The following is a 27,811-nucleotide window of genomic DNA, read 5'->3' as shown; positions in this document are numbered from 1 at the left end:
GCACAAATATATGATGGCATATCACTGAGGGCCTTTTACCCTCCCTTTCCATGGCTCTTTTTAGGGCTAGGCATAATTTTAGCCCTCACACTAGGCAGCGTATGAGTTGATTCATTCTAACTCCTCTAGAGATGCTAGAAGAGACAAGGTGATGACTTAGGGGGGCAAGGTTCTTTGTGTAGATGGGATATCTTTTATTAGACCAACTAAATAGTTGGGAAAAGGTTCTTTGAAAGCTTTGGGGCACAAATACTCTTAATCAGGCATAGGGAGAGTAGGCTGGTGTTGTGTGTTCTCCAAGGTAGAAAGGGAACTCTAAGAGTGATGACTTCACATTTAGTTGCACTAGCTCACAGTGAAGATTGTCTACTGACTGAGTGAGCTATCATCTGCAAAGCATAGTGGTAATTAAACTTCTGTACATTGCATCTCCTACAGATGCTTGAGGGCGGATTGATACTACCATAACCTTTGTTTGCAGTGTCTCAAAAACATACATAGTTCCCAAAGGAGAAAAAATAAAGATTCTGGTTTAGCTTAGTTTCAGATTGTTATCCCTTTGCCAGCAACATAAAAAGTAAGGAGTTTGGAAGATGGAGACACAATGAAGGAAAATATTATCATCACTGCTGTTCTCCACAAATAGTAAGAGGTCATGTTGGGTAATCCCAATGTATAATGAAATTAACAAGGTTGTAATGAAATAATGGAACATCTTACTATAACATTTTCTGGTCTCTAAGGGAAAAAATAAGATCCTGAAGCCTTGAATATGATTTGCTTTTTAGTGAACTACAGAGGGATTTTTATTGAGGAAAAAGGGAAAACAGAATCCAAGTACAGTGCAGTTCAATGCAGTACAAGTGTAAATGTAATTACCAATAAAGAAGGAAAATATTTTAGAGATAATTCTAGATTTTCAGATAATGAATAACTAAATTTGGACAAATACACATTATTGCATGTATGCAAGTTTAGTTGCTTAGTATCCCAGAAAAAAAATCAAACCATCTTTATCCCAGTAGCTAAATATGCTTTGGAGTCTAACTTTGGGTACTTACACTTGTTTTCAACCCTTTTTTATCTCTTGTTTGACTCTCACCTTGTCTTACATCCTCTCTAACACCTACCACCTTTATAGTGAGGTCACATTCCTTCTCCTCCTTGTTGTCTCTGTGCCTCTTTTCCTCTTTTTTCTTTCCTTCTCTTGACTTCTCTTTAAATAATTTAGATAATTCGGATGGCAAACTGTTTCCACATTATGGATCTGATCTGACGGATTAGCACTCATTTTCACATAGCCAAGGCAGCACCAAAAGGCATTCTACCTCAAGGAAGCCAAGTAGCTTTCCAAATCTGGCCCTAGCAATAGAGGGTGTGCTGCTGCTGCTGCTACATGCTTTCAGGATGTACAGAATATATTCTCTCAGTGTATGGCAGCCTAAAGCCATTCACTGATGTAAAGTGGAAAGAAGCTCCAGCCATATCTATTTCCTGGCCCCTTCTAGGGCACTGATTTTTCTTCGTCAGACAGCACTCCCTTCAATCTTTTGTATGTAGGGAAGGCTCTTTATGCTCAGCCCCCCTACCCCCAAATGTAATGAGCTGCGTAAAGGTCCAATACAATCTTACTGTTAATTCTTATTCAGCTGTTGTCCAGGCAAATCTGATTGGTGCTCTCAATTATTGAGTAGTGCTAATTTTCTGATTTTCTCCACTTAATGTTACTTTTGTAGTGGTGTAAAATAGAACATGAAGGGCATTTAATTTGTTTGCATCACCTGAGGTGATTTTATGGTATGTCCTGAGGGTAACTTGGTGCAACTTAAAGTAGTATCTAAAAATCAGCGTTTGATAATTATTTTTGACTCGTACAAGATATATCCACATTTTCTTAATGAAGATAAATGTACACATTTCCCTATATTATGAATAACTTCAAATGTTCTTTTGGCAGTTTTTGGTGAGAAAATTTTGATACTAATTCCCTTCAGTGGTACAAAGCGGAAAGAAGCTGAAACCTAGCCTCTTTGGGGCACTGCTTTCTCCCAGTCAGCAAGCACATATGTTAGTATTTGATACAAAATTTACAGGATATTTATACCAGCTCCTTGCCATTTACTTCCACACTAATATCTAGAGTTTTTCAATGTTTTGTATCTGTGATTTAAGATGAAGAAAACTAATTAACAACAAATATTGTTTCTCTTTCTCTGTACTCTTTAAGGACACATCTTGCCTGGGCTGTGCAAATATATCTTCCTTTGAAGTCAATGGGAGCCATACACCTACATCCAGACTTAATTTAAGTCAGTTCTTTATGCTGCATTGAAAATTAGAACAAGAAGGACATTCTGTATATAAGTAGACACATCTTATAAGAAGTTATGAACTGCTAAATTCTTGTGAGTGGGGTAGCCCTCTTCATTGTGTGCACCTCATAAAGAAGGCAGGGTTCTTTGAGTAGATGTGATATCTTTTATTAGATCAACTGAGTAATTGAAAAAATGTTCTTAGCAAGCAGTCACTCTTCTTCAGGCATAGGGAATCTCTTCTGGTCTGAGACTCCAAGGAATGAGAGAAACTAAAAGTGTGGCAGGATGTCAGTCAGAACTTAAATAAATAGGTAGAAATTAGAAAGCAGGGAAGGGAGAGGGAAATGAGCAGAGTTAAGATATAGATCTTACACCTGCACCTCCTGAATTTTATATATCTCATCAAACAACAAATGTGTACCAGAATGAATGCACACAGGAAATCTATCAAAGACAGGAATACCCAGTTACCTGTAGAGGCATACTTCTCACAGGACAATCACTCTCTCTGATATGTCAGTTCTAATCCTCAAAGGGAACTTGCAAAACACGTTTCATAGACAAGCCTACGAACTCCACTTCATAAACCTACTGGATACAAAAAATCATGGACTCTATATAGACATTGGATTTATGACACATTACAAACTGCCTGATTCATCAGGTACCTGCCTGACTTAACTTCTTGCATTCTTCTTTTCTCCCACTTTTTTGCCCCTCCCCTTCCCTTCCCTACTTTTCTGCCTCCCAGTGATGTCAGGGTGAGATCCAGATTCGGCACCATCTACATGGTTTGATTGCTGCTCCTGCTCACCTGCCACACTGTAAATGTTTTATTTTCTTAGGAGACAATTTCTGGTAGGTGGTCTGTGGGATCTCATACCTGGATTTCTTTTTGGGACTTCAACCTCCACCCTTACCACATCCTCCATCCACGGCTAAGGCAGACTCCACTCTCCACAAGTCCTGTTCCTAGATCCCATCTCATCTGTACCACTCGCTTCCAAGGGTCAGCGATCTTCTAGCCATCAGTCCTGTGGAAGCCATCCTACATCTGTGGACCATGGCCTTCACAAGTAAACATACCCCACTCTTGAGTTAACCATAAACTTAAGAATATAATGAACAGAAAATGTCGCCATCAGTTGATGGGTCCCTGGGATCTTGTCTCTCAGATCCACTGCCCTGCTTGGGGTCTCTTGGCTCCCCTTTGCTTAATAGTTGTCCAGGGGGTACAGCAGCTCCCTGCCAGGACCCTGACAGCCCTCTTGTGGGACCCCCCTCTGGGTCCCTGCCCCTTCCCACCTTAGCCCCATCTGACCTGAGGCTGGGTTGTCTGGGTCACACCAACTGGCATGCCCGTTGCTCACTTAGTTTAAGTGGGCTCCTGGTTCAACTTGGGTCCTGAGCTGTCATAGCTCCATGGCCTCATGTCACTGCTGGTATTGCTGTCTGACACCATCTCTGGTCTCTGTCCCTCCATGGGATTTCTGTGTCGGCACAGTGAGGCAGCAATGCACGGCCCATACACCTCCGCCTCATTGCTGCCTGCCTCTCTTTCTTTCTGCCCTCCATGGTTCCTCCAGCTTGTCTCTTCAGAGAGGCTCCTGGTTCAACTGGAGTCTCTCCCTTACTGCGCTCCATGGCACTCCATGATCCTCCACCTGCCACACTGCCCGAGGGTGCTGGTGCCTCCTCCATGCTGCCCTCTGCAGCATCTCCCAGGTCTCCCTTCATAGCTCTAACCATCTGTGCTGGCATTCCAGCACTCCGCTTCTCCCCAGTAGTGTTGCCTGGTGTCTCCCCACTGGTGCTCAGCTCTCTACCTTGGCATCCTTCACCTACCTTTTGAACAGCTCATGCCTCCCCCTTTGCCCACTGATTTGCTGGCTCAGGCAGCTCCGAAACTGCCTCACCTGAGCTTGCCATCTCAACATCTCTCTCCAGCTGTTGTTGCTTACTGCACCTGCCATGAATATCAGAGAGAGTCAGGGGGTGGGGAGAGGGAAGGTGGCATGGGGCAAGTTGTGGGGGCTTTCTCCTCCTCTCTCACACTAACTATTCTGTTTTTTACAGACTGTCTCTTTTCTACCTTGTATTCTATCACTGTAATGTCTCCCTTTTCTTTCCCCTGCCTTCTTCCCCCTCCTTTCTCTGCCTTACCCTTTGTCTTTCTAATTTCTACCTATTTACATTCTCACTGACATCCTGCCACACTTTTAGCTTCTCTCATTCCTTGGAGTCTCAGACCAGCAGAGATTCCCTATGGCTAAAGAAGTGTGACTGTGCCTGAAAGCTTGCTAAGAACTTTTTTCCAACTACTCATTTGGTCACATAAAATATATCAAACCTAGTCAAAACCTTGCCTGCCTATGTCCTTAGACCAATACGGCTACAACCAAAAACCCAGCCTCATAAAGAACTTACCTTTTCAAATGACTAATAGACATTGACCCATGTTCAAAGCAATAATTGCATCAGCAAACTAAAAGCGCTCAGAACAAGATCTGACTAGATAGCAAATAGAGTTAGTGACAAAGATTTCTGCTTATGTTGTGCCCTTCACCCAGACAAACTGCAGCATGATCTAGAGATACTTTAAAAAATAGTCTAATCGTGTCCAGGCTATCTAATCTCTAAAGATTTCAAGGCAGAATTATGCTGCTGGACCTTAATAGCTCATCCACCTTGAATCAAACATCTTGTATGAATAAAGGAAGCAAAAGAATTTGAAAAATAAAAGTTAGGCAGCAGCTGAGTAAAATGAAATTCTGTCTTCCATAAAAGTAGCAGTTAAACACCTAATCTTTTGTTGATAAAACCATCTTTTAAAAATGAAAATCCTATATATGTTTCTTGAAAAAAAAAATGTATTTTTAGCAATTTATCTTCAGTAAAAAAATATTGGCAGAAATTTCGCCCAAGTTTTTTCCTTGTGTACTAAAAGGCCTAATAAAAATTGCTTTTAAAAGCTAAAGTACAAACACAAGGTTTTGAGTTTCAAGAGAGGACTGAGTAGTGACTCCAGTCTGAGTAAAGATGAGCAAGCACTTGTCCTTGCTTTCCCCATTACAAATAAGTATCAGTATATCATGCAAATAGCTTATTTTCTTAATAAACATTCAGAGTCCCCACTAAAGTCCTGGCCTAACAAATATACATAAACCTTAATTTATTTATGTAGTTTTACTGATATGAATAGGATCACTCACAGGAGTAAGATTATTTATGGGCCCAAGCATTGCAGGATTTGGCCTTAAATTTGATTCTGCAGAGTTAGCCACAAACATTCTCTCATTCACTGGGCTTTGACTGTCAAGTAGTGGAGGGACAGGTTGAAAAAGACCACTCCCCCTGCCTTTGTGTTTGAATGAGTTATCTTCGAACCCCGAGACCTGTTTTCACCACAAAGTTTATACTGTAGTTAATGTCATGTGGATGTCTTGATACTAAACCTCGCAAAGGGGGAAGGCCTTTGTTCCATTAATGAATACAGCCATACAGAAAATCATCATGAAAACGTATGTGATATCTCTAGTAGATTACAAAATATCAAGCTTGTATAAAATGTTAATATATTAAACCAATTAATACTGCATATAGGATGCAGTACAAAATCAGGCGCCATTGTACTACTTCTTTGATATAAAGGATTTATGTTTTCATTTGATGTAGGATACTTCAGAAAACAAAGTTATGTGGAAAATGAAGCACTGCATTTGATCCTGATAAAAGAAAATAATATATCCCAGTAAAAATTGGGATCATGGAGAGTATTCTGAAAACAAGTCTGTGAGTAGTAAATAGGGAGGATTTTTTGCAGACAGACCCACTGCTTCTGAAAATAGTCATCAGCTGCTACTAATTTTGCTGATTACAGTGTTTTAAGTTTGAATTATTATCTGCCCTCTTTATGCCTCTGTAATATTTCACAACCTTCCCAGGAGCTACTGTATAACTACTGAAGTCTACAGTTGTGTGAATAGTTGATTTTTTTCAGTTCATTTAACTGAATGGAAAAACAATAATACTAAAAAAAAATAAATAAAAGGTTTAGGCTTAACCTGAAATACTTTTCCCCCAATTTTCCTGGTGCAATGGAAAAGGGTTTGGAATGCATCAATTTAAATATTTCATTTGAGCCCCAATGAAACATTTCATTTTCAGCTATTTTAAATTATTTTAAATTGAATTTAAGTCAAAGTTGTAACGAAGCATCTTTTCAAAAAGAAAAATTGAAGTATTTTATTTAGAAAATGTTTGAAATTCATGTTTTGCTTTAATACTTTCAGGTTTCAGTAGCTGAAAAGAATGAATTTACCATTACCTAATAACATGATTTAGTTGACACAAATCTATATTTTTTTGGCAAAGTTTCACCTTAAAAATTTCACCCTACTATATTAAAGGCTTTGGTAGCTGTTCTAGCTCCCTGAGAGAGATCAGCATAATGTTTATGTACTACCATCTCTGTAACATTTCAGAAGGATTTAATGCACTGGTGTTATATCCTACTTCTAAATAAACTGAATCTAATTTAATAGCTGAAAATGGGGATGACTAAAATTTAATTTGCCTTTTTCTTGTTTTCCAAAATACCTGAAGGCACTAATTTACACAGTCTGCATTATGGATTACATCCCTGAAAGGGGTGGAAAAATCAAAGCCAGCTTTATATTGTAGGAGCACAAAAATTTTTATTAATCTTCTAACAAGTATGTAAATAAACTCTCAATTATCCATGAGAAAAAAAAAAAAATCAAATATATGAAGATGTGATGATGAGTTAATGTAAAAGAGTATGATTCATACTCTGTATGTCTGCTTTAGGTTTCCCACCCCCTCCCAATTCAGACCTTCACAAAGAGGTTTATAAGAATGGAAGACTTATTCTTGTATTGAATCCCTCTTAAATCTAATCCTAGAAATGTTAGGAAAAAAGTCTAGCACAACCTCACCCCAGTCTACTCCATTTTTATCAAAAAAGGAATTAAAATATTGAGCTGGAACTATGCCTGTAAATATCAATGGGCACGTCTACATGTTCATTAATGCACTTTTGCTAATTTGTATCAAATTTAGTACCTCCAGGGATTTATACACGTACTCCAGGAGGTGTAGGGGGGAGGGGAGTGGACAGGCACTTTATTAGAATGACTCTGTGAGTGTCACATGTATCAGCATTCCCGTGCTGCAAAATAGTGGCAGGGGAGCTTTAGCTGAAACACCTCCACCACCATTTTTCAGTGTGGGGATGCTGATACCTCTGATGCTGCAGTCTGCTGGAGTGCAGTAATTATCACACTCCAGCAGACTCAATTAATCAAGTCTGCTTTGACACACACAGCATTATTACAGTATGTTGGAGTAGACTCGATGAATGCATATAGGCACCCTCTGTTGTGAGCTACTAGAAAAAAGGTGCATTAGCCTATTTTAATGCACATTAGTGAAAACACATTTTTTTGTGACACTTTAATGGGCACTAAAATAAGCTAATGTGTATTAAACCACACATGTAGACACAAGTCATGTAGAATAATGGCAGCTTCTAGCTACTTCTAGCCTGCCTTGGGTCTGGGTCTGCAGGAGCACAAAGAAGGAGGGAGCCATTACTACCTCACTGGCATCTCCCTCTCCCACTACAACTTAAGTGAAGTAGGGAGCCAGTGTTTACCTATCATAGGTTGCTTAATTAGACCTAATGTAATAACAGTGTAACCTAGTCAAGAATACCTGAGATGCAAAATATATCCTAACTTCTGGAAAGCCATTTAGAAGGAACCACTATGTGCAGAATCTGTAGTGGTTGGAGTGAAGAGATATTTCTATCTCCATTCCTATTTACCAAAGAGAGAGAGCCATTTTAAACTTCTTACCATTTTATGAACCTAACACCCACTATGTGAGAGAGTTTGAGGTTTCCTAGGTCTAAAAATGTCTTAGCTAAACAGTGAGAAGTAAGCCCTAGGGGGTCTAGGTTTGAATGAAAGCCAGAATTTCCATGCCTTTAGAAATTCCAATAATTCAACTAGTTTTTGTTTAAAACCAGGATAAACAATTGAACTACTAAAATTCTTCTTAAGAACTCATCCATAACTTATCCGTATTCAGAAATAATGAAATATTTAATTTTGTTGAATTGACACAACATGCTGTGGGTTGTTTTGTTTTGTTTTGGGTAGGCTTCACATTAAATTTCATTCTCCCATGGTATAGGGGTATAGATTGTAGCTCTGTTGGTCTAAGGACATAGGAAGACCAGGTTCTTTTGTCTGATATCTTTTATCAGACCCACTCAATTAGTTGGAAAAGATTCTTCTTTGAAAGCTTTTGGGCAAAACCACCCTTCATCAGGCTGAGAAAGCATCTGAAGTTGCTGTGTGCTCTTCCTGGATGGAATGAATAGTAAAGAAGCCAGAGGCTGGTATGCATGCAAGAAAGGCAGTCAATGACAATGTAAGTAGGAGTCAATGGGTGAGGGACAGGTTGGGGAGTGGGGGCAAGGGGTATGAATGTAGTTGGTAAATAGTGGAGTGATATTTGGGGAGTCTGACATTAAGCAAGCTTTAATGTGTCATAAATCCAATGTCTATATTTAGTCTGTGATTGTTTGTATCCAGTAGGTGGTTGAAGTGAAGTTCATAGGCTCATCTGTGAAAGGTATTTTGTAAATTCTCTTTGAGGATTAAAACTGAGGGATAGGAGAGAGAGTGGTTTTCCTGTGAGAAATGTGTCCCCACAGGTAATTGGGTATTCTTGTCTTTGATAGATTTCCAGTGTGTGTTCATTCTGGTACACAGTTGTTGTTTGGTCTCTCCTACATATTTTCCATCAGGGCATTTGGTGCATTGCATGAGATATATTACATTTCTGGAGGTGCAGCTTTAAGATCTAGGAATGTGGATGGCTCTGTTGTGGGGTGTAGTAATTACAGGGGTGGTGAAGAGAGGTTGGCAGGTTTTACATTTCTTATCATAGCATGGTCTGGATCCATTTGTGTGTTTTGGGCCATAGGAACTTTGCTTCTGGTGATGAGGTTAGTGAGGTTCAGTGTTTGTTTAACAGGTAGGATGGGTGGTTCTGGGAAGAACTCTTTAAAAATCAGATCTTCTAGTAGGGGTTGCAACTGTTTGAGGATTTTCCGTATAGGTTCCAGGGAGGGATGATATGTCATAACCAGTGGTGTGCAATTCATGGGGGTTTTCCTTCCGTGATGCAGCAGTTCTTCACATGATATCCAGATATCTCTTTCAAGAGTGCAATCTTTCTGAAGGAGTGTCCTTTTTGAGTGAAAACATTTATAAGATTTGTGAGATGTCTATCCACAGGTGTTCTTTTCAGTAGAAATTCAGTGGTATCAGAGGGCTTGGCTGTACATTACAGGTTTTCAGAGTTACAGTACAGTTATACTATTTTCATTTTTAGTGTCAGAACTCAGCTACTATAATTCAGCGCAACTCTATTGAAATCAAAGGAGCTACCCCATATGAAAAGTGGATTTTTTTGGGAGGAAAAAGACACTCAAAGGGAAGGGGAATAAATGCACTTCTAAAACAATATAAAATTACATTCAAGATGGATGAAGACTAAAACAAGGCAGTAGCAAGTATCCATTCATCCATAAAATTATAGACTCTGGAACTGATTTTCCATAGCTAGGAACCGTTTGATATCTAGCAGTCTCAAAAATTGGTCATTGCCTAGAAAACTAAATTATTGTAGTAGTGGCGGTATCCAAATAATAAACATAGATTCTATTTTTTCCTTGTACAAAATGTTCTTGTTTGTAATGCACTTTTTTGGTATGATGAATGACATAATTTTTCAGGTAACTAAAATAATATTAATTGAAGGTAAACCTAAGTGTTAACCATAATGCTGGGGAAGCAGTTTTTTTTTATTTTCCTTTCTCTTGCTCTCATTTTTTAATGGTACAACTTCAAATGATCTGTTCTGAGACTGTAAATGAAACAGTGTAATTGCTGTTTTGTTTGCCTGCATCTGATTATTCTGCTTTTAGGACTGAGGGCCATTATTGCCTTTTGCTTTCTGAATTGTGGATATTACTTCTGTGGTCAGAGAGGAATTTGAGAAAGCTTCAGAGTTTGATATGTAGAAAAAAGGAAATATACAAAAAGTACAGGGGGAAAACAATGAATACCTGGTGTCAAGGGAGAGAAATTGCAGCTTGTTTTTCAGTAATATGCTGGCTGTTTTTATAAATCTTGGGTAGTGTAATTTACAGATTTCTAAGGCCAAAAGGGACCAACATGATGATCTCATCTGACCTCCAGCATAAATCAGGCCACAACATTTTATCCAGTAATTTCTGCTTCAAACCTAAACCTTTCGATTGAGCTATAGCATGCTTTTAGAAAGGTATTCATTTTTGATTTAACTTTAGTATTGGAAAATCTGTCGGATCCAGAGGATTTCAGTAGCATTTATCTTCACTGTTGAACATTATTACCATATTTCTAGTCAGAATTTGTCTTGCTTCAGTGTCTGACTGTTGGATATTGTTTTGCCTTCTTCTATGAGATGCAAGAGCCATGTACTCTCAGAAATCTTGTCCCTTGGTACTTGTTCATCATACGTCATATCTCAAATAAATCGCTGGTGCACATGCTTTTCAATTACAAAGAGCAGGACTAAGTGACCTGTCATAATATAACTGCCTTTAACCAGCATATATGCCTCTCTACTTTCTTCTTTGTCATGTGAGTGCTACAAGCAAATGGAGGATTTCACACTGATTTTAAGCACCCACATCCAAAAAACATTAAAAAATTTTAATGCCAGCATTGAAATTTTTCTAAAAGTCTGAAACCTGTAGCTAAAATGTTGTTCCTTATTTTACATATAACTCAGACAAGAATTGAGTATGATTTTATTAAATGTTTTTTAGAAGAGTTTCTATTCAATCCACCCAGCATCTGACAGAAAAGATAATTGGAACTGTCATCCCAGCATGCAGACTGGTCAACATGAGCAAGATCATGGAGTAACAGATGCTTATTGGATGTTCAAGTTTTGTTGTATTTTTTCACTGAAAAAATACGGGAAACAGCAATGGCTACTAGTATGTCCTTGGGAAAGGGGAGCTGTGGGGAAATAAGAATCGTTGTTATAGCATGCAAAATGAGGGATGAAACAGGAGATATCTGCTTTCTCAGAAGAAAGGAGGGTATGATTGTTAACCCCCAATCTAATAAATAATTTCAGTTCAATTTTAAGGACATGAATAATCCCATTGAAGTCATGGACTTGCTAGCTTGGTGTAAAGTGTGGAACTGAAAATCTACACATCTGAGTTCTGGTCTTCCCTCTGCTTTAGTTTTCTTGTTTTAACTTCTTGCAAGTAATGTAACCACACTGAGCTTCATTTTCTCTGTTCTGTATAATAGGATAATAATCACTTCTTATCTCTTGAGTTGTTGTTAGGATAAATCATTTAAAAACTGTATACACTTTGGGCATGTCTACACATGCATTTGATCCAGGATCAGTTTACTTGCAAGTAAAGTACTTGCGACTTAAATGCTTCTGGCCAGGCATTTATGAATGCAGGGAAGCAGTAGCAGATATGCTAATAATGGTAACAAACTGCTTTCTGGGGCCCTACTATGGGCCCCTGCTGCCACCAGAGGGAGCTCAAGGCTCCCCTGGGGTGCTAGCCTAGGGGCTGGCAGGGAGGAATAGGCCAGAAGACAGCTGTCTCCTGGCCAGCACTGGGACATTGTACCCTGCCCCCAGAGGGCTACCTGCTGCTGGGGAGGGGACAGAGCCCCCCTGACCTGGCAGCAGGGAGCTCCTGGCACCAGTAACCTGGTTGGCAGCAGGGGACATAGAAAGAACTGCAGCAGAGGGGCAGGTCACAGCCCCCTGTCCCATCCACTGGTATGGCAGCTAGCAGATAGCTTGCTGCTAGCTGCCCTGCCAGGGGATCAGGGCAGGGGGCTGAGACCTACCACATCACTGCAACTCTTTCCAAGCCTCATGCCTTGATCACCAGATTGGGGTATGGGACTGGGACCTGCGAGTTTTCAGGCCCGTTTCTATGATTGCCAGGTGGGGGCTGGAGAGCCTGCTCCCTGCTCAGCTCTGCAAATGTGAAGTTGATGGAGAACAGGCTGGGGGGTTGTTCCCCATTCAGCTCCATGAGCATGGATCTGGGTGGGGAACAGGCTGTGGAGTTTTTCCCTGCTCAGTTCCATGAGCACAGAGCTGGGGGGTGGGGGGAACAGTCTGGGAAGCTTGTTCCCCAACTCAGCTCCATGAGTATGGACCTAGGCAGGGAATAGGCTGTCAAGCTTGTTCCCTGCTCAGCTCGATGAGTCTGGAGCTGGGCAGGGAACAGGCTGGAGAGCTGAGTGGAGAATAAGCTGTTCCAGGCCTGTTCCCTTCCAGCTCCACATGATCACAGAGCTGGGCAGGGAACAGGTTCCCCAGCCCCCTCCAGCAGGGACCTCCCAGTGCAAGCTCTGAAGTTGTGCAGTCAGTGCTGGGAGATCCTTATCTCCCAGCCCATGCTCTGCCATCATGGCGCTTGGGCTGGGAGACTCTTATCCCCCCAGCACCAGTCCCATGACCACAGAACTTGGGCTGAGAGATAAGAATCTCCCAGCTTCCCACTCCCCAATCATGATGGTGAAGTGAGGGCTGGGAGATAAAGATTTCCCATTCCCTGCTCCCCGATTGTGATCTCTGAGCAAGGGGCTAGAAGCTCCCTGCTGCCAGGCCAGGGGGACATAGTCCCCATTTGGGATCCAGTGGTAAAACCCACCCCAGCAGCAAGCAGATCCTGGGAGCAGGGAGCAATCTCTCCCCTGGTGAATGGATGACCAGGAGTAGATTTGCTCCCAATCAGGCACCTACATGAGCACTACTGCACAATTACTAATCGCAAGTAAATTTGCTACTTGCATTTGCAGGTAGCAAATTTATTCACAATTAACATGGTTTACTGTGCACGTGCTTACTGAACAGTAAGCTACATTTCTTTGCAGTAAAGCGTCTCATGTAGACACACTCTTTGATATTTATACAAGTAGAGTATTTTTTACATTGAATTCATTTTCCACTTGATTCATAAGCTATTTTTTTTTCCTAACTGAGAACATTTCCCAAAATATTTGCAGTGAAAACTTCCTATGGACAAGTGGCATTATAATCATTAGAATTGATATTTCAAATACTCACACACATGCACACCTTGATTTAAATAAGTTATCCTGTTAAAGTCAGAGGGTGAGTCCAGATGGCAATGCTCATGCATTTCTCCAGGGACAAATAGCACTGGCACATAATTGTGCCACTGCTACTTGTCCCTGGGGAATTCTTGTGCACACATGCTCTGGTGTATCACAAGTTGCCCCTTGTGGGGTAGAGGAGGCTGGGGCCAGCACCTGGGCTGGTTCCAGCAGTCTTACCTGGGGTCCTGGAGACCTCCTGGAGCTCCAGCAGTGGCAATCCAGGCATTTTGGGTGGCACATGCTGGAACTGTCATTCTGGAGATCCTAGCAATAACCCCCCCCCCCCACCATGATGCAAATTAGCAGTGCAATGAACACATACATGTGCAGCAGGTGTGGTTTATGGCACCACAACTGGGTCTGCAGTGCTGCAAACCACATGTGCATGCTCATTTGGATGCGCTCAGACAAGCTACTACATGAATGATCTTATTCATTTGTGTTAGTGTTGTTAGTCCAGCGACCTTCATTTGATTTATCAAAAATAGGATGTAAGCTGTTAAATTGTATACTTGTTTAGAGGGCTGTTGAATAATAATAATTAAATGAAGGCTGGAATAATAGTTTGTAAAATTTACTACAAATGGAGAGCTTCATGGAGAGATCTACATTTAGAAAGGTGACAGCTGATTGTGTTAGAAACAAGCATATTTTGCATTTAAAACCAGGATCTACTAAATGAAAGCAGGACATCTGGTTCCCTTAGTACAAATGAGATATATTCAAGGAGTGAATTATGGATGGAAGTGACTTGTTCTGCAACTGGCATATAACCAACTCACTCAAAATTCAGATTTTTAGATTCAGTGTTTGCTGTTTCAATTACTAGTGGGTATCCATCTGAAAAGATATTTTTATGGTTCTTAAGTTTAGATTTAAGCCTCATTAATGAGATCACATTATGAAAAATAATTGCCCAACCAAATGCATAGAAAAGCATCTTGTTTAAGATAGCCTTATAATTTAAATTCATTACTCAACTCATGTGTTTATGTAAAAGACAAGTCTTTAATCTGAACACTAAAGGCATCTGGTGTCAAATCATTTAGGTTGCAAGATAGACAACAGATATGGTCAAATTCTACTAACAGCTAGTGAAAATATATATAAAAGACAACTGAAATGTCACTGCACAGCTGTAGTTTCCTAGAGTAGATATGAATTTGACTTCAGAAAGGTGTGAATAAGCACACAATGGGAATGAAGAGGAGCAAATTTGAAGCTGGTATAGATGACTACAGCACAATTCATTCAAAAGAGAGAGCTTCATTTTTAAGTGTAGAAATTTTAGGCTCAGGATTTTTTTTTAACTCACTAGCAAGAAGTTTACTATGACATTAACTGTAAAGATCCCACTTTGATATATGACCTACATACAAGTCATTGTGCATAATTACCTTATTATACTATGACTTGTGCTGGGTTTTGCACAGTAGAGAAACAGGACCTCTAGTGAAGCACAGGAGGAGGTCACTTTTAAGACAGAAAGTTGACCCTTTTACTTCTGCTTGCTTTAGGCTATAAGGACTGGCAGACAGAAAGATCTGGTTGAGATCAGAAACTGAATCTCCAAGAGTGCTTAGGTGTCTGGACCAAGGCTGGACAGTTCCCAAGTGACAGAAAATTTCCTACCTAGAGGCTGCATGGAGAATCTGAAAACTGCAAGGACACTTTTGTGGTAGACAGAACCCCACGACAAAGAGAGAAACTGCTGGGGTCGGAAGTAGGAAGTGGTTTAGGGAGTTGAAGAGTTCAGTAAGGTCTGTCTGCCTGTATGGCAACTCAGGCACTTTTCTGGAGATACAAAGTATAACTTCAGGCATTTTCAGAATTGATTGAAAACCTGAAAGTCTCTGTCTTTGATTTCCTCATAAGTCATGGACATATTTTTTTTGTACAGTTCCTCATTAAACTAGTCTTTTCCCAGCCCTGAAGAGCTCTGAGTGTTCTTTCAAAAACTCTTTCATTTTTGTCTAATAAAATTTTTTGAGAGGAGCTTGACTACTGCTAACTATTACTAGTTCTCTACCAGAGAACAGAACAGGGGAATGTGGGTAGGCAGAAGTCATGATATATGTATATGGTGTACATGTTATAGTGGCAATCAATTAATCTGAATCTGTGGTCAGATACAGATGTTAATGGGGAAAAAAACAAGAAAATTAACTAACTAAACTTTTAAAAATTGTTTATGGGAACACTGGGATTCTCTACCCAAAAAACCAGAAATATTGGGGGAAAATCAGGATGATTGGCTGTTTTAAATATAGGTTACAGTTATTTTACAGTTTCTAAACATAATGACCTTTTCCTGTATTAAAATATATGGGTAAGTGATGGAATATCATACATTTAACTGCTTTTAGTGTTAAGAGTCTAGGGGTAGGGACAGAAATTACATATAAACAGGTATAAGTGATTGGAAACCAGTTCAAATCTGTAATGCAACAGTAGTTCACTGCACATAAACTGATTTTAAAAATAGCCAAAACTGGTTTGAGATAAACCTGAATGGATGTAGTATCACACTTCACTGATTTAGATTAAATTGGTTTATTGAACTTCTATGCCAGACCCACTCTAGATTCAAGCTAACTCATATTCCCACAGTGTCTCAGGATGCTTTGCACCTCCCCCACAAATCCCCCCCTCACAGGGTGGCTGGACTAGCTTTGACCCAAGCTGTCTGCTCCTGCTGAGCAGGGAGGCATGTTCTAGCCCTGCTTGGCTTCTGGCCTGGGCCGCTGCAGGCATGTGGCTAAATTTCTGGAATCAAAAGTGAATGTTTGTTCACTTGCTTATCGGTTCAATCTATGCAGTTTAGACTAACCTACAAAGATTGAATTGATTTAGCCTCAGGCTTTTTAACTCTCTGTACTTAGCCTAGATGTCTTTCAAACTAAGGGTGCTATTTTTTGTCAGATAAGGTGTTTATTTAATTAAAATGTTTGCAGCTGAAGTAACGGGTTTCAAAAACAAACTCTGTGTCATTAGGAAAAAAACAAAAGGAGGCAGTTTTTTTCTGAATCAGCCTGAACAAGAATTTAGTGGGCATGTCTACATGTGATATTAGTGTGATATAATAAACTCAGGTGTACTTTGCTGGAGTTAATTACTCCTGGGCACTGTGTTTACACACACACCCAGGACTGCAGCATGTTGTGCCAGGTTGGAGCAGCCTCAGTTGGCAGGGGACCTGGCTTAACATGCTGCAGAAGGGTTGGCTGGGGTATGAGGGTGCTCCAGTGTGGGACTAGCTGGCATGTAGCCCCTTCGTGCCCCAGCCAGCCCCATCAGCATCTACATGTGCATTGCAGCACACTAAATAAACCCACTATGGGATAATACTTATGTTAATAAATACTAATCTTCAGTGATGTTTAGTAGTTTGCTGAAGCTTAATAGGGCTGCATGTGTAGATGCTGAGACTTTACTGTGGAGCTAATTTAGTCAGCTGTGCAGTAAATGCCTCATGTAGACATGCCCTGTGAAAAGTATATTGTAACGTAGGTTTGCTTAGCCCCCAGTCAGTGGATGCTTTAAGTGCTCAGCATCTCAGAAAATGAGGCCTTTTTTTGTATTACATTAACCTTCTTTTGACTCAGGGTCAATTAAAAAACAGTTAACCAGAATCTTGGTGGTAGAAAATCTGCTATTCCCTATCCATCTGGAGAGAATGTAGCATTTAAAGTGCAGCCAAGCCATATGCATAAATGATTGACCATGGGAATGTTGCAAGTGGCAACTAATTTCATGAACATGTATCTGTGCATCACATCCTCAGCATGGGGTGTGCAGCAGCCCAAAGGTACTTCAGATCATTGGCATAGATGCCAAGTACCTTAGTTTTGGATATGAGCTGTTCCTCTAACTCCGCATTAGCTACACATAATCTTGTTTACATGATAAATGTGAATTCCATCATTAGCCAGTAAATCTTTATTTGGGCTCCAGACCTAAAGTAGATCATTGATTTTAGCTTCTGAAAAAAATCTGAACAGGAGATCTTTTCCCCAGAAATTCCTAGAGTAATAATTGGATTTGCTTTTTAAACATGTACTTGGTATTGATTGTGAACCTAAAACTATAAATCAGTCAACACCCAAAAATAAAAAGAAGTGAAAACATGCACAGCTTCCCCAAACTGCAGGAAACAAAACAAAGCTAAAATATCTGCCCCACACTAAATAAATTCTACAACAACGAACTTAAATGTAGTGGCAATAAGTAATGTTGTGTTTTCATAAATGACTTAGCTGATTTATGGCTTCTATATTTGCAGACTGTGGAGCAGGGGTTCTCACAGCCTGATGCCAGGAAACTGCGGCCCCCCAAGCTGGGCAGAGAGGCCATGGCTCCTTCTGCAGGGCCCATGGTGGTGCAGGGTTTGGCCCATCCCCCCACCCGGGGGCTGGGCATATCCTTACCTGTCTTATGGCCTGAAATTCTGGCTGCAGTTGGTTGTGACTGCTGGGCCGTGGCTTGCTGAGCCATGGCCACTTCTGGGCCACTGTTTACCGGGCCACAGCATAAAAATGTTGGGAACCCCTGCTGTAGAGCAACCAAAAGAAAGTTTAATATTAATCTTTCCATGAGGTTGACTAAATTAATACAAGAAGAACTGGATGAAAATAGTCTATGCAGTATTATAACTGGGTAGTTCTGTACCCTAGGTAGTAGAAATGCATGGGGCAACAACTACAGCAGAGGTTCTGGGCATGCTCAGTCCTGGGGCCCAGATGCTGCTGTTTTTGTGGTTATCTCCTGCCATGTAATTATTTTTCAATCCAGGGCTGGGGCAGGTTAAACAAAATGTTTAAAAAAAAAATCCCCTTAATTTCCTTTAGAATTTCACAACTTGAAATCTTCAAGCATTAGAAAATATGATATTTTTAAGTGACTCTCAATTGAGTTTTATGTGCTAGCATGGCAATTTCCTCCACTGTGCCCAAAAAGATGTGTTGTCCTTGAGAGTCATTGCTCTACCAGTAGCTGCTTCATATACTCCCTATGTACTTGCCTGAATTCCTCTGTATATTTCACCATTCAGAGGGCTACTTTTGACACATGGAAGTGATAAATGCTAGCAAACGGTCATTTATAATAACAGTGTTCAGGAAGTTTGAGAGTATCCAGCGCCTGAATTAGATTACTATTCCATAAAGTAATAGCAACAGCATGGGAGATTATAGTTCCATGTTTAATTGACTCCAGATGTTCAAATGGAAATATTTTGGTTGTTTAATTTGTTTCAGTTCAGTTACAAAAACAAAAGGTTTTGAACCTTCAAAAATTAATGATTTTTAGAAACTTTGGTTGCGGCCAGACGAGCATGCATATGTGGTCTGTGGTACCACAGACCTGTCTGTGATGCCTCATGTGCAGGTGTTCCCCACACTGCTAATTTGCTGTGCAGGGGGATGACACCAGGATATTCCAGTGTCAAAAATCTAGTACTACAAAAAAGTGGGGCAGTGCACATGATGGCAGCATGTGCTGTCCAAAACCAGAGCCTGGATGGCTAGGGCCATGCTTCGGCTGCTGCCCAGGATCCCTGCTGACAGATCACTGCTGCTGGAGCCCTGGGAGTCCCTAGGATCCCAGGTAAGGCTGCTGGGGCTAGCCCAGGTGCTGGCCCCAGCCTCCCCTACCCAACCTGGGGCAACTTGCCATGTGCCACAGTGCACATGCACAGGCGTTCACTAGGGACAAGTAGCAAGGGCACAATAATGTGCCCCTGCTATTTGTCCCTGGGGAAACACACGTGTGTGCTGGTTTGTACTCTCCCTTTATGTTTTGGTGGAAGCACTATATTTTAACTACTTCCTTCTCAAACCCTATCCATGTGGAGATAAAAAAAATGAATGTTTAAGTATCAGAATGACCACAGGATTAAAACGGATATGTTCAGATTTATAGGTACAGACTCTAAAGGCAAACCTATTCTTCCTATTATGCTATGGAACTGTAATCATTTAACTTTCTTTATAATAAAGATTTCTTATTCTCCCATTATTTTCTTCTAACTCCCTTACTTTATTTTTTATACATTATTTTGGGGAGGGCTGTTTCTTTTTGCCTTTCTTCTTATTCACTTTTTATTCCCCATCTTCTACCAAATTTTATTCCCTGTCTCTACTCTGTTAAGCTCTGACTTATTTTAAAATACATCCCTCTTTTTTGACTGCATAACACAATAAGCTTACCCTTTTTTCCTGAGGCTCTAAAATGGATTTTTTTTTTTTTTTGAAGAGCCTGATCTGAACCTCCTAACAAGAAAGAGGGGAAGACATCAAAGAGTTCAATCCATCACCTTCAGGTATGCTACTACACAATTATATAAGATACTCCATATGTAGGTGCTGATATCACTAAATACATGGCTCTAAAAGTATTATGGAATCATAGTTTCTTAAGATGTCTGCAGTACTTTAAGTAAAAATATTGACAACTGGTATTCATTTATGTTTCTATATATTTCACTAATCTGTGATTTTTGTTTTAATGCCCCCTGAAGATAGGATAGGTGAGCATAGCTGGGAACACAAGCTCCATGAACTATCAGGTCTCAGGATCATCTAGCCATTCATTATCATATTACAGTATAAATCCTTGAAATAATACTATTTTAAGTAATGGCTTGATTCTCAGCCCATTTACAGTGTTGGATATGCTAGAAGCAGGTCCAATAAATTCAGTCGTGATATTAGTATAAAACCAGGACAAGTGAGGTCAAAATCCCATTTGACTGTGTTTGCTAGCTAAGAAAAAGATCTGATCCTATTACAGTACTAGTTTCCCTAAACCCTTATATTCAGAGGTACTGCGCTTAAGTCAAGCAGTGAAGTATTTAAAAGAAAATCCCAACAGTAAGAGAACCGTTTTTCTTGCTTTTATGGAAAAATCCTTTCCTTGAAAAAAAAACTTTGTAAAATATAGCTGAAAGAAGCTGTGGTCTTGTGGCTGAAGAGAGAGGAAATTTTTCACATGAGTAAGATGTGTAGAAAAGTTTACATTTATCTGAAGATGGATTTTGTTCTATTAATTTTTATGGCATAAAATTATGCCGATCATAAAAAGGGTGGCAGTTCAGCCTCCTTTAGATTTCTATGGCTTTATCTACAAGTGAAAAAGTAATTACTATTCTCAATAAAGAGTTTGAAATAAGTCCTATAAAGAAGGTAATTATAATTAACAATGCAAGTCATCTATGCTGTGGTGGTCATATAGATTTGTTCTTCCATGAGAAACAGACAATATTGAACTAGAAACCATTAAGTTACAATGCTATTGCAGAGGCCTTTGGTGTGAATATAAACCAGGATATACAGAGCAAATTCTGACATGAATGTTGTAACATTATTGTGTGGCATATGAAATAATTTAAAAATTGTCCCCTCTTCTCCAACACGTTGTTGTTGTTGTTGTTGTTATTATTATTATTCCTGTCTGTCCTTCCCTGCTCTTTAAAACTTCCTTCCAAGCATCTTGGATAAAATGCTGGAAACTCCTTATGCTTACTCTGCCTTCTGCCACATAGGGCATTTCTAGACACGTGCTCACATACCTCTTGCCCCACCTCAAACCTCTTTGAGGTGGGGCAAGAACCATGTGCGGGAACAAAAAAAATTCCCCATGTTGGAAACTTCCCCACACCGCACTGGGTCCTGTTGCCCTGGGCCTGGCCTGGCCGGGCAGCATAGGAGCCCTGAGGGGTGGCAGGACCCAGCTGGGCCTGGCACGTGGTTCCTGTATGCTGCACCAGGTCCTGCCACCAAGGGTCCAGCCCGACTGGGTGGCAGAGGGACCCTACAGCCAGCAGGACCCAGCTGGGCCTGGCATGTGGTCCCAGCTTGCCGTGCTGGGTCCTGCCACCAAGGGCCCAGCCCAGCATCAGAGAGGCCCCAGGACCCACCTGGGCCCAGCGCACAGTCCCTGCATGCTGCGCCGGGTCTTGCTGCCATGGTTCAGAGTGCCCCAGTCCCGCTGCTGCTGCTAAAGGTAAGTTATGGGCCCTGGGCTGGGGGGCTGGGGCCCTCCAGGGTGCCTGGGACCCTGGGCAGGGCCCTCCAGGTGGAGATGGGACCCTGGGAAGGGGGGCTGGAGCCCTCCAGGGGGAGATGGGACACTGGGTGGGGGGGTGGGCTGTAGCCCTCCAGGGTGCCTGGGACCCTGGGGGGGGGGGGAGCTGGGTCCCTGTGGGGGATAGGGACCGTGGCCCTCCAGGGGGGAAGCACATTCCATGTGCTGTATGGGGGTGCTGCACCCTGTGGGGGCACAGTCCCCCCAGCAATTGTGCCACACCTACCCACACACCAATCCACATCCCTCCACACACATGCACCCATCTTCCCCCACACCCCTTCCCACCCCCTTCCTGCAAACACCACATCCCCACAATACACACCCTTCATGTGCAAAGGAAACCAAAAGTACACATCAACACATATAGGTATTTAGAATTTATTTTATCATGATGATAGAGATACTGGTAGGCTTCCACATTGCTTTAATATTGTAAATATACCAATGAGCAATTGCCCAACTGACTGCTGTCCCTCTCTCTTGTTGCCCTGAGGGGTCAGGCCAATGCTCAGGATCTCAATATTGTGCTGTTAGACAGGAGGGCGTGGTGTAAAATTGCACATATACAAAACATGTACAATTGCACATATACAAAACACAAACAAATCATTTAGGTACGCGCGCGCGCGCACACACACACACACACACACACACACACACACACACACACTGTCTACCAGCTCAGGCACATACATATCCAAACCAGCCTAGGCACATGCATACCTATCACCAATTCAAGCACATACACTATACACCCCAAAAGTTAGACACAGATCACTAATTCATATATCATGCACACAATGCCATATATATACATGTCACACACACACACACACACACACACACACACACACACACACACACACACACTAGCAACTCAGATACACACACGTTCAAAATAACCAGTCTAGGTTCATGCACACCTATTACCAGTTTAAGCCCATACATGCTACACACACCAAATTTAGACAGAACCAGTTACCAACACCTGCACATCCAATACACATATGTGGATTATTAATTCATATACCACACACACAATGATATCTATGTATGTGTATTCACTGATTCATGCACGTATCACCCAACCTACACATACACACGGGTGAGTTCCTAAGTTGGGTGTTGTGATGTGTGTGTATGTATGTATGTGCTTGGTGTACTTGGGATACCTGGGGAAAGGTTAAGGTAAGGAAGTAGAAGTATAGGGAGTTAAAGTTACCAGGACCGGGATTGGAACTGGTAGACTAGAAGGGCCTGGGCTGAAGAATTGAGGCTCAGGGGCAACTTTAGGTTAATTGATCTTAATTGATTAAAAGACAATGCCCAAAGCCTTCAGAACAGGGAAGCATGCCGGACTGGAGCCAGAGCTATGGGGGAGCTGAAAAGGTAGTTGAGGAGAGCGGAAAATGGGACTAAGGGAAAGTGTGGGTGTTAGAGTGGCTCTGGGTGTGGGGAGCCATAGGATGGCTCCAGGGCAACTAGAGAAGTTGCAGGGAGTGGCAATAGGTGCTGGAAGCTGGAGAAAGGCTCCAACTGCTGGAGGAAACTGCAGGACAGCTAAGAGGAGCTGGGAAGCTGGAGGGCATGGGAAGATCACAGAAGGTGCAGGGGAAGCCAGAAAACAGAGAGAGGGGCAGCAGAAAATCACAGGAAAAGCAGCAGGCGGCAGGGCAGCAGGAAAGCAGAGAAAGGCAGCAGAAAGTCACAAGGAAAAGGCAGTAGGAGCAGGATAGGCTGAGAGACAGCAGGGACAGCAGGAAAGCAAGGAGAGCCTGAGGGGTGGCAGAAAAGGGGAGATGGAATGGGGAGGAGATCGGTAAACTAGAAGAGAGGGTGGGGACTGGAGCTGAGAGAGAGAGAATGAGGCTGCAATTGAAGATAAGGAAGGGACTGGGATTCAGTAAAACATGACCCAACTCAGGGTTGCAAATGACCATGGTTTTATTGAACAGGGGAGATGGTGACACAATGTCAAATTGGTTCCCTTGCACGCACACACACACTGGCAGCAGTGGTTAGAGAGGCTTGATGCAGGGGTTGGAGTCCACTGAAGTCCAGGAGGAGAGAGAGAGAGAGAGAGCCCAAATTGTAGGAGGAGGTGTGCAGGTAATATCTACCTATCCAGGCTGTAAAGAGGTCCTTGTCCAGTAGGTGTTGTCCAGAGGGGGGTTGCTGGCAGGGCCTCTGGGTGGATAGGTAGTGTGGCATGGTGCTGGTCCATATGGAGAGGGCATCCCACTGGGTCTGTCTTCACTGCCCCTTTTTATAGGGGCAGACCTTGTGTGATCCTAGTGACAGGAGGCATGCCCAGGCAAGGGTCAACCCCTAGTTTACTGAGCATGTGTGCTTCATGCAGGGATGTGCAATTTCGGGTGTCTGTAATGGTGAGAGTTGCTGGTTTTGCAGTCTTTTGTCTTTCAAATGCTGGTCTTGTCTCTGTTCCTGGGTGAGGTCCATGGTTCCTGGATGAATCAATGTGAGGTGATGGCCCAATCGTTACAGGCCAGTCAGTAGAGGCCTGCTACCATTGTATTTCAATTATTCCCAATCATTCTCATTCATTGGGGAACCAATTTACATGGGAGGGGTACGTGACTCATACAGTTGCAATATGGGATGCCCAGGCAGAGGACAGAAGATGGAGGCTTGACATATAAAATGGAAACTTGACATGACTTTGGTTCACTTACAAACACAGGCCTAAACCATATAATATCCATATGAAACAATAAAAATAAATACAAAAATGATAATAATACAATATACAACAGTAAGAATCAGTACAAACCGAATAATAATACAATATAAAACAGTTGATATCCAAAACCAAAAACTTGTTACCAAAATAAAAAAGTTTAAAGCTTATCCTAAGTCTGAGCTCACTTATACTTATCTATAGGGAATGGAGAGGGAGAGAAAAGGTCAGAAATGGTTGGGGAAGGGGAGGGAATGCATTTTAAAATAAATACAAAAAAAAAAGAAAAAAACTGGGGGTTTTGCTACACTCTCTCTCTGTCTATATGTGTGTGTGTGTGTGTGTGTGTGTGCGCATGCATAGAGTGGCCTTTTGTGTTAATTGTGGAAAAACATGTATTTGGGGATATTTTCAAAAATGGATTTGGGATGCTGCTGCAGCAGTCCAGCTGGCACAAGGGGCAGTGCCCCCAAGTACCAAGTGGCCGAGTCCCAGAAGCTCTGAAGAGTGAGTAGCCCTGAGCTGCTTGCCAGGGCAGCTTTTCATATGGATGGGGCCAGGACAGGGCAGCTTTTTATGCGGCTCGGGACAGCACAGGTGTTGGACCCAGGCTCTAGCAACCCCTGGCTGCAGATCCAGGCAGGGTTATTTTGCCCCAAGTGGCACAATTTTGCTCCACAACAAAGTGCATGTCTAAGCACTTGCACTGAGGCAAAAAGCCCCGGATCAAATTTGCACCGCTTCTATTTGAGCTGCTGCAAGCACACATGCTTGCATGTGTGGATATGCCTATAGAAGTTACAGCTGGTTGTTAATTAGTTCTGATGGAGGCAGTGGTCTATAAATAATAGGAAAAAATATTTAAAAAGGGTCCCAGCCCCCCCACCCAGGGCCCATAACTGATGGAAGCAGTGGTCTATACATGAAGTATCCTGTGCTACAGAGTGTAATGAAAAAGTATCATATTTTGCTTTGTTACAATGAGCTCACAGGATCCCTTTAACTTCTTTGTATTCCAGCAGACTTGCTACATGTCTTTCAGTATTCATAGGCCTTAGACAAAAGAATGAATTAACCCATTGTAAATCAAACTGCTGTGATGGAACCCCCTAAAAGTTTGGCTTCTATCCAACTACAGCAAATTTATCCTCTGATAAATTAAAGATAAATTTCTCTATTTCAAATGTCTGCTTTTTAATGCAGAGCCTATATTGAACTACCTTTTTTACACCACTGCCATAGTACGATCTACTCCAGTTTATGCCTCAGGTATCACTTTTCTGCTAGTGTCCACAGCTTTATTTCCTGTATACTTAAATAGATATTTAAATATCTTGGCTATTTATATATATCTTGTCTATTTACTCTGCAAATTAGCCCTTATAATTTCCAAATTATCCTGGAGCTGAGTTATATCTTTCAACCATTTATTTTCAAGAGACTTCACCTGAAAATCATCAGAAATATCAGATTTTGTTTCATGACCTTTCCATCCAGCTTGAGGTCTGTACAAAACATTTTACCTGATTTTTAAATATATATTACAATATCCATGTTTTCTATGTTAGGGTTGTAATGAAAAGCACTTAAATCTGGGAATCCTCAGGACAGGCTTGCTGGTCCCCTCTTGCATGTATGCAAAAGGAAGAATTCAGTAATTGCACAAAGGCTTGGTGTTATTTGGGAAGTGCTTCTTCCCTAGACATATTTCTTCCTCAGTCTGAATGTAAATTACATCACTTTTTAATATTTTTTCCTATTATTTCATGCTGTCCTTGCCTCTATGTTTTAACAATCATCTAACTTAAATTAAAAATGTTTCCTGAACTCCGAGTAAAACAAAAAACAAAAAACCTCAGCTTTTGCTTACATTTTTTAAAATATAGGCTGAGTAAAAATATTGGCAATATTAGCCTGAAAGGGTAAATATTTAGTATCTCAAAGAAAACCACTGAGGATTAAAATGCTTGCTTACACAGCTTTAAATATGGGCTTGCTTTGTAGCTAACTTAAATAATCTTTCCCATGGATTTTGAATCAGATTATATTTATTTGATCGGGTCTGTTATCAGAAAAGTGCTTTCATATTTAATCTTTCTATGTTTCAATATCAGGATGTATATGTACCTAATTGACAGTGTAAAGGTATTAGCCTAATCCTACAAAGGCTTAACTACATGCCTTTATGTACTGTCACCTGGTCCAAACCCACTGAAGTCAGTGAGAGTCCAATATATCATTAGAGTTATTACAGCACAGGAGATGGGGCTCCACTGATGGACTAGAATCCCGTTGTCCTAGGCCCATGATTTTCAGCCAAGGAGAACCCTGGCGTGCCTTAAGATCCTTTCAGGGGTGCCGTGGGATTCCATACAATAGTAACACTGTTAGGTGTGCAAATGTGATTCACAAGATGAACCCAAGAATTTCAAATAGGAATCCATAGTGTTAAAAAACATCCTCATCTGTTATGGTCTCCCTGAGGTCTTTTTAATAAGAAAATTGCTGTATTACTATTCCATAGTCCAAAATATGAGTGAAAACCTAAGAGCTGGCATTTTCTGAGGAGTGTCTCAAGTCTAACAAGGGCTTCCTTGAGCAGAGAGGATCCTAGCAGGGTGTGGGGCCCTGGGCAAATCAGTGTGTGCAGGGCTCGGATGCAATGGGGGGCCAGGGAGGAGAGGGCGGGTAGCAGTGAGCAGCTGGATACAAAGCCAGTAGTGGCTGTGCTGCAGAATCGCCAACACTAGGCGGGCCCTGCAGTGGAGGGACACAGCCACTCTGCCCAACTCCACAGGTCCTCTCAGAGTGCAGGGCCCCCCAAAGCATGGAGCCCGGGGTCGTCGCCCCAATTCGCCCCTTGCTTGGGATGACCCTGGCCTTGAGTCTACAAAGGTTAAGAACCACTTTCCTAGGCACTGCACAACCACAGAACTAAAAAGCCAGTCCCTTCCCAAAATAGTTTAAAATCAAAGTATAAAACAGATAGCAGAGCACAGGGGACAGTAAAACAAGATCACTCAGCATGAAGGCCCAGCAAATTAAACTGTTGTCTAGTGTGTGCTTGATTTTATTATAGGCATATGAAAAATGAAGAATTTTAAGGATATAAATGAGATTGCTTTATTTACAGGGAACAACTCCCAAGCATGAAGTTCACCAAAGTATGTGGTTGAAGCTTGCACCATGGGCTAATTGGGGAATGAAGCCAATCGTTTGTAATGAGACAAGGTGAGGATGAACTGTGAAGGGCCTTGAAAGTGAAGACAGCTTCAAATGATAAAAGAGTAAGGTGAAACCAGGGAAGTGATTCAAAAAGGAGTGATTGATTGAAGTGATGGATATGAGTATGGCAAGATTACATTTGTTGAGGCCAGAGAGAAAGACATTGAAGTAATTAAAATGCTTGATAACGAAAGCCAGAAAAAATCTGTGTGATTTGACATAGCATTGAG

At 41.5% G+C, this 27,811-nt stretch overlaps 1 long non-coding RNA gene across 2 annotated transcripts in view; it reads left to right on the top strand.

The window, feature by feature from the left end:
- Nucleotides 1-27,811, top strand: part of LOC109283839 (uncharacterized) — a 56,018-nt gene that overhangs the window by 6,965 nt on the left and 21,242 nt on the right. For both annotated transcript variants that reach the window (XR_009460491.1, XR_002091105.2), the window contains 2 exons: nucleotides 19,826-19,892; nucleotides 27,490-27,587. This is a non-coding gene — a long non-coding RNA (uncharacterized LOC109283839). The remainder of the gene's footprint in view (nucleotides 1-19,825; nucleotides 19,893-27,489; nucleotides 27,588-27,811) is intronic.

This window comes from Alligator mississippiensis, chromosome 3, assembly GCF_030867095.1.
Source record: "Alligator mississippiensis isolate rAllMis1 chromosome 3, rAllMis1, whole genome shotgun sequence".
NCBI classification, from domain to species: domain Eukaryota; kingdom Metazoa; phylum Chordata; order Crocodylia; family Alligatoridae; genus Alligator; species Alligator mississippiensis.
The sequence above is the reverse complement of the archived record's forward strand: the minus strand, read 5'-3'. Positions and strand labels throughout refer to the sequence as shown.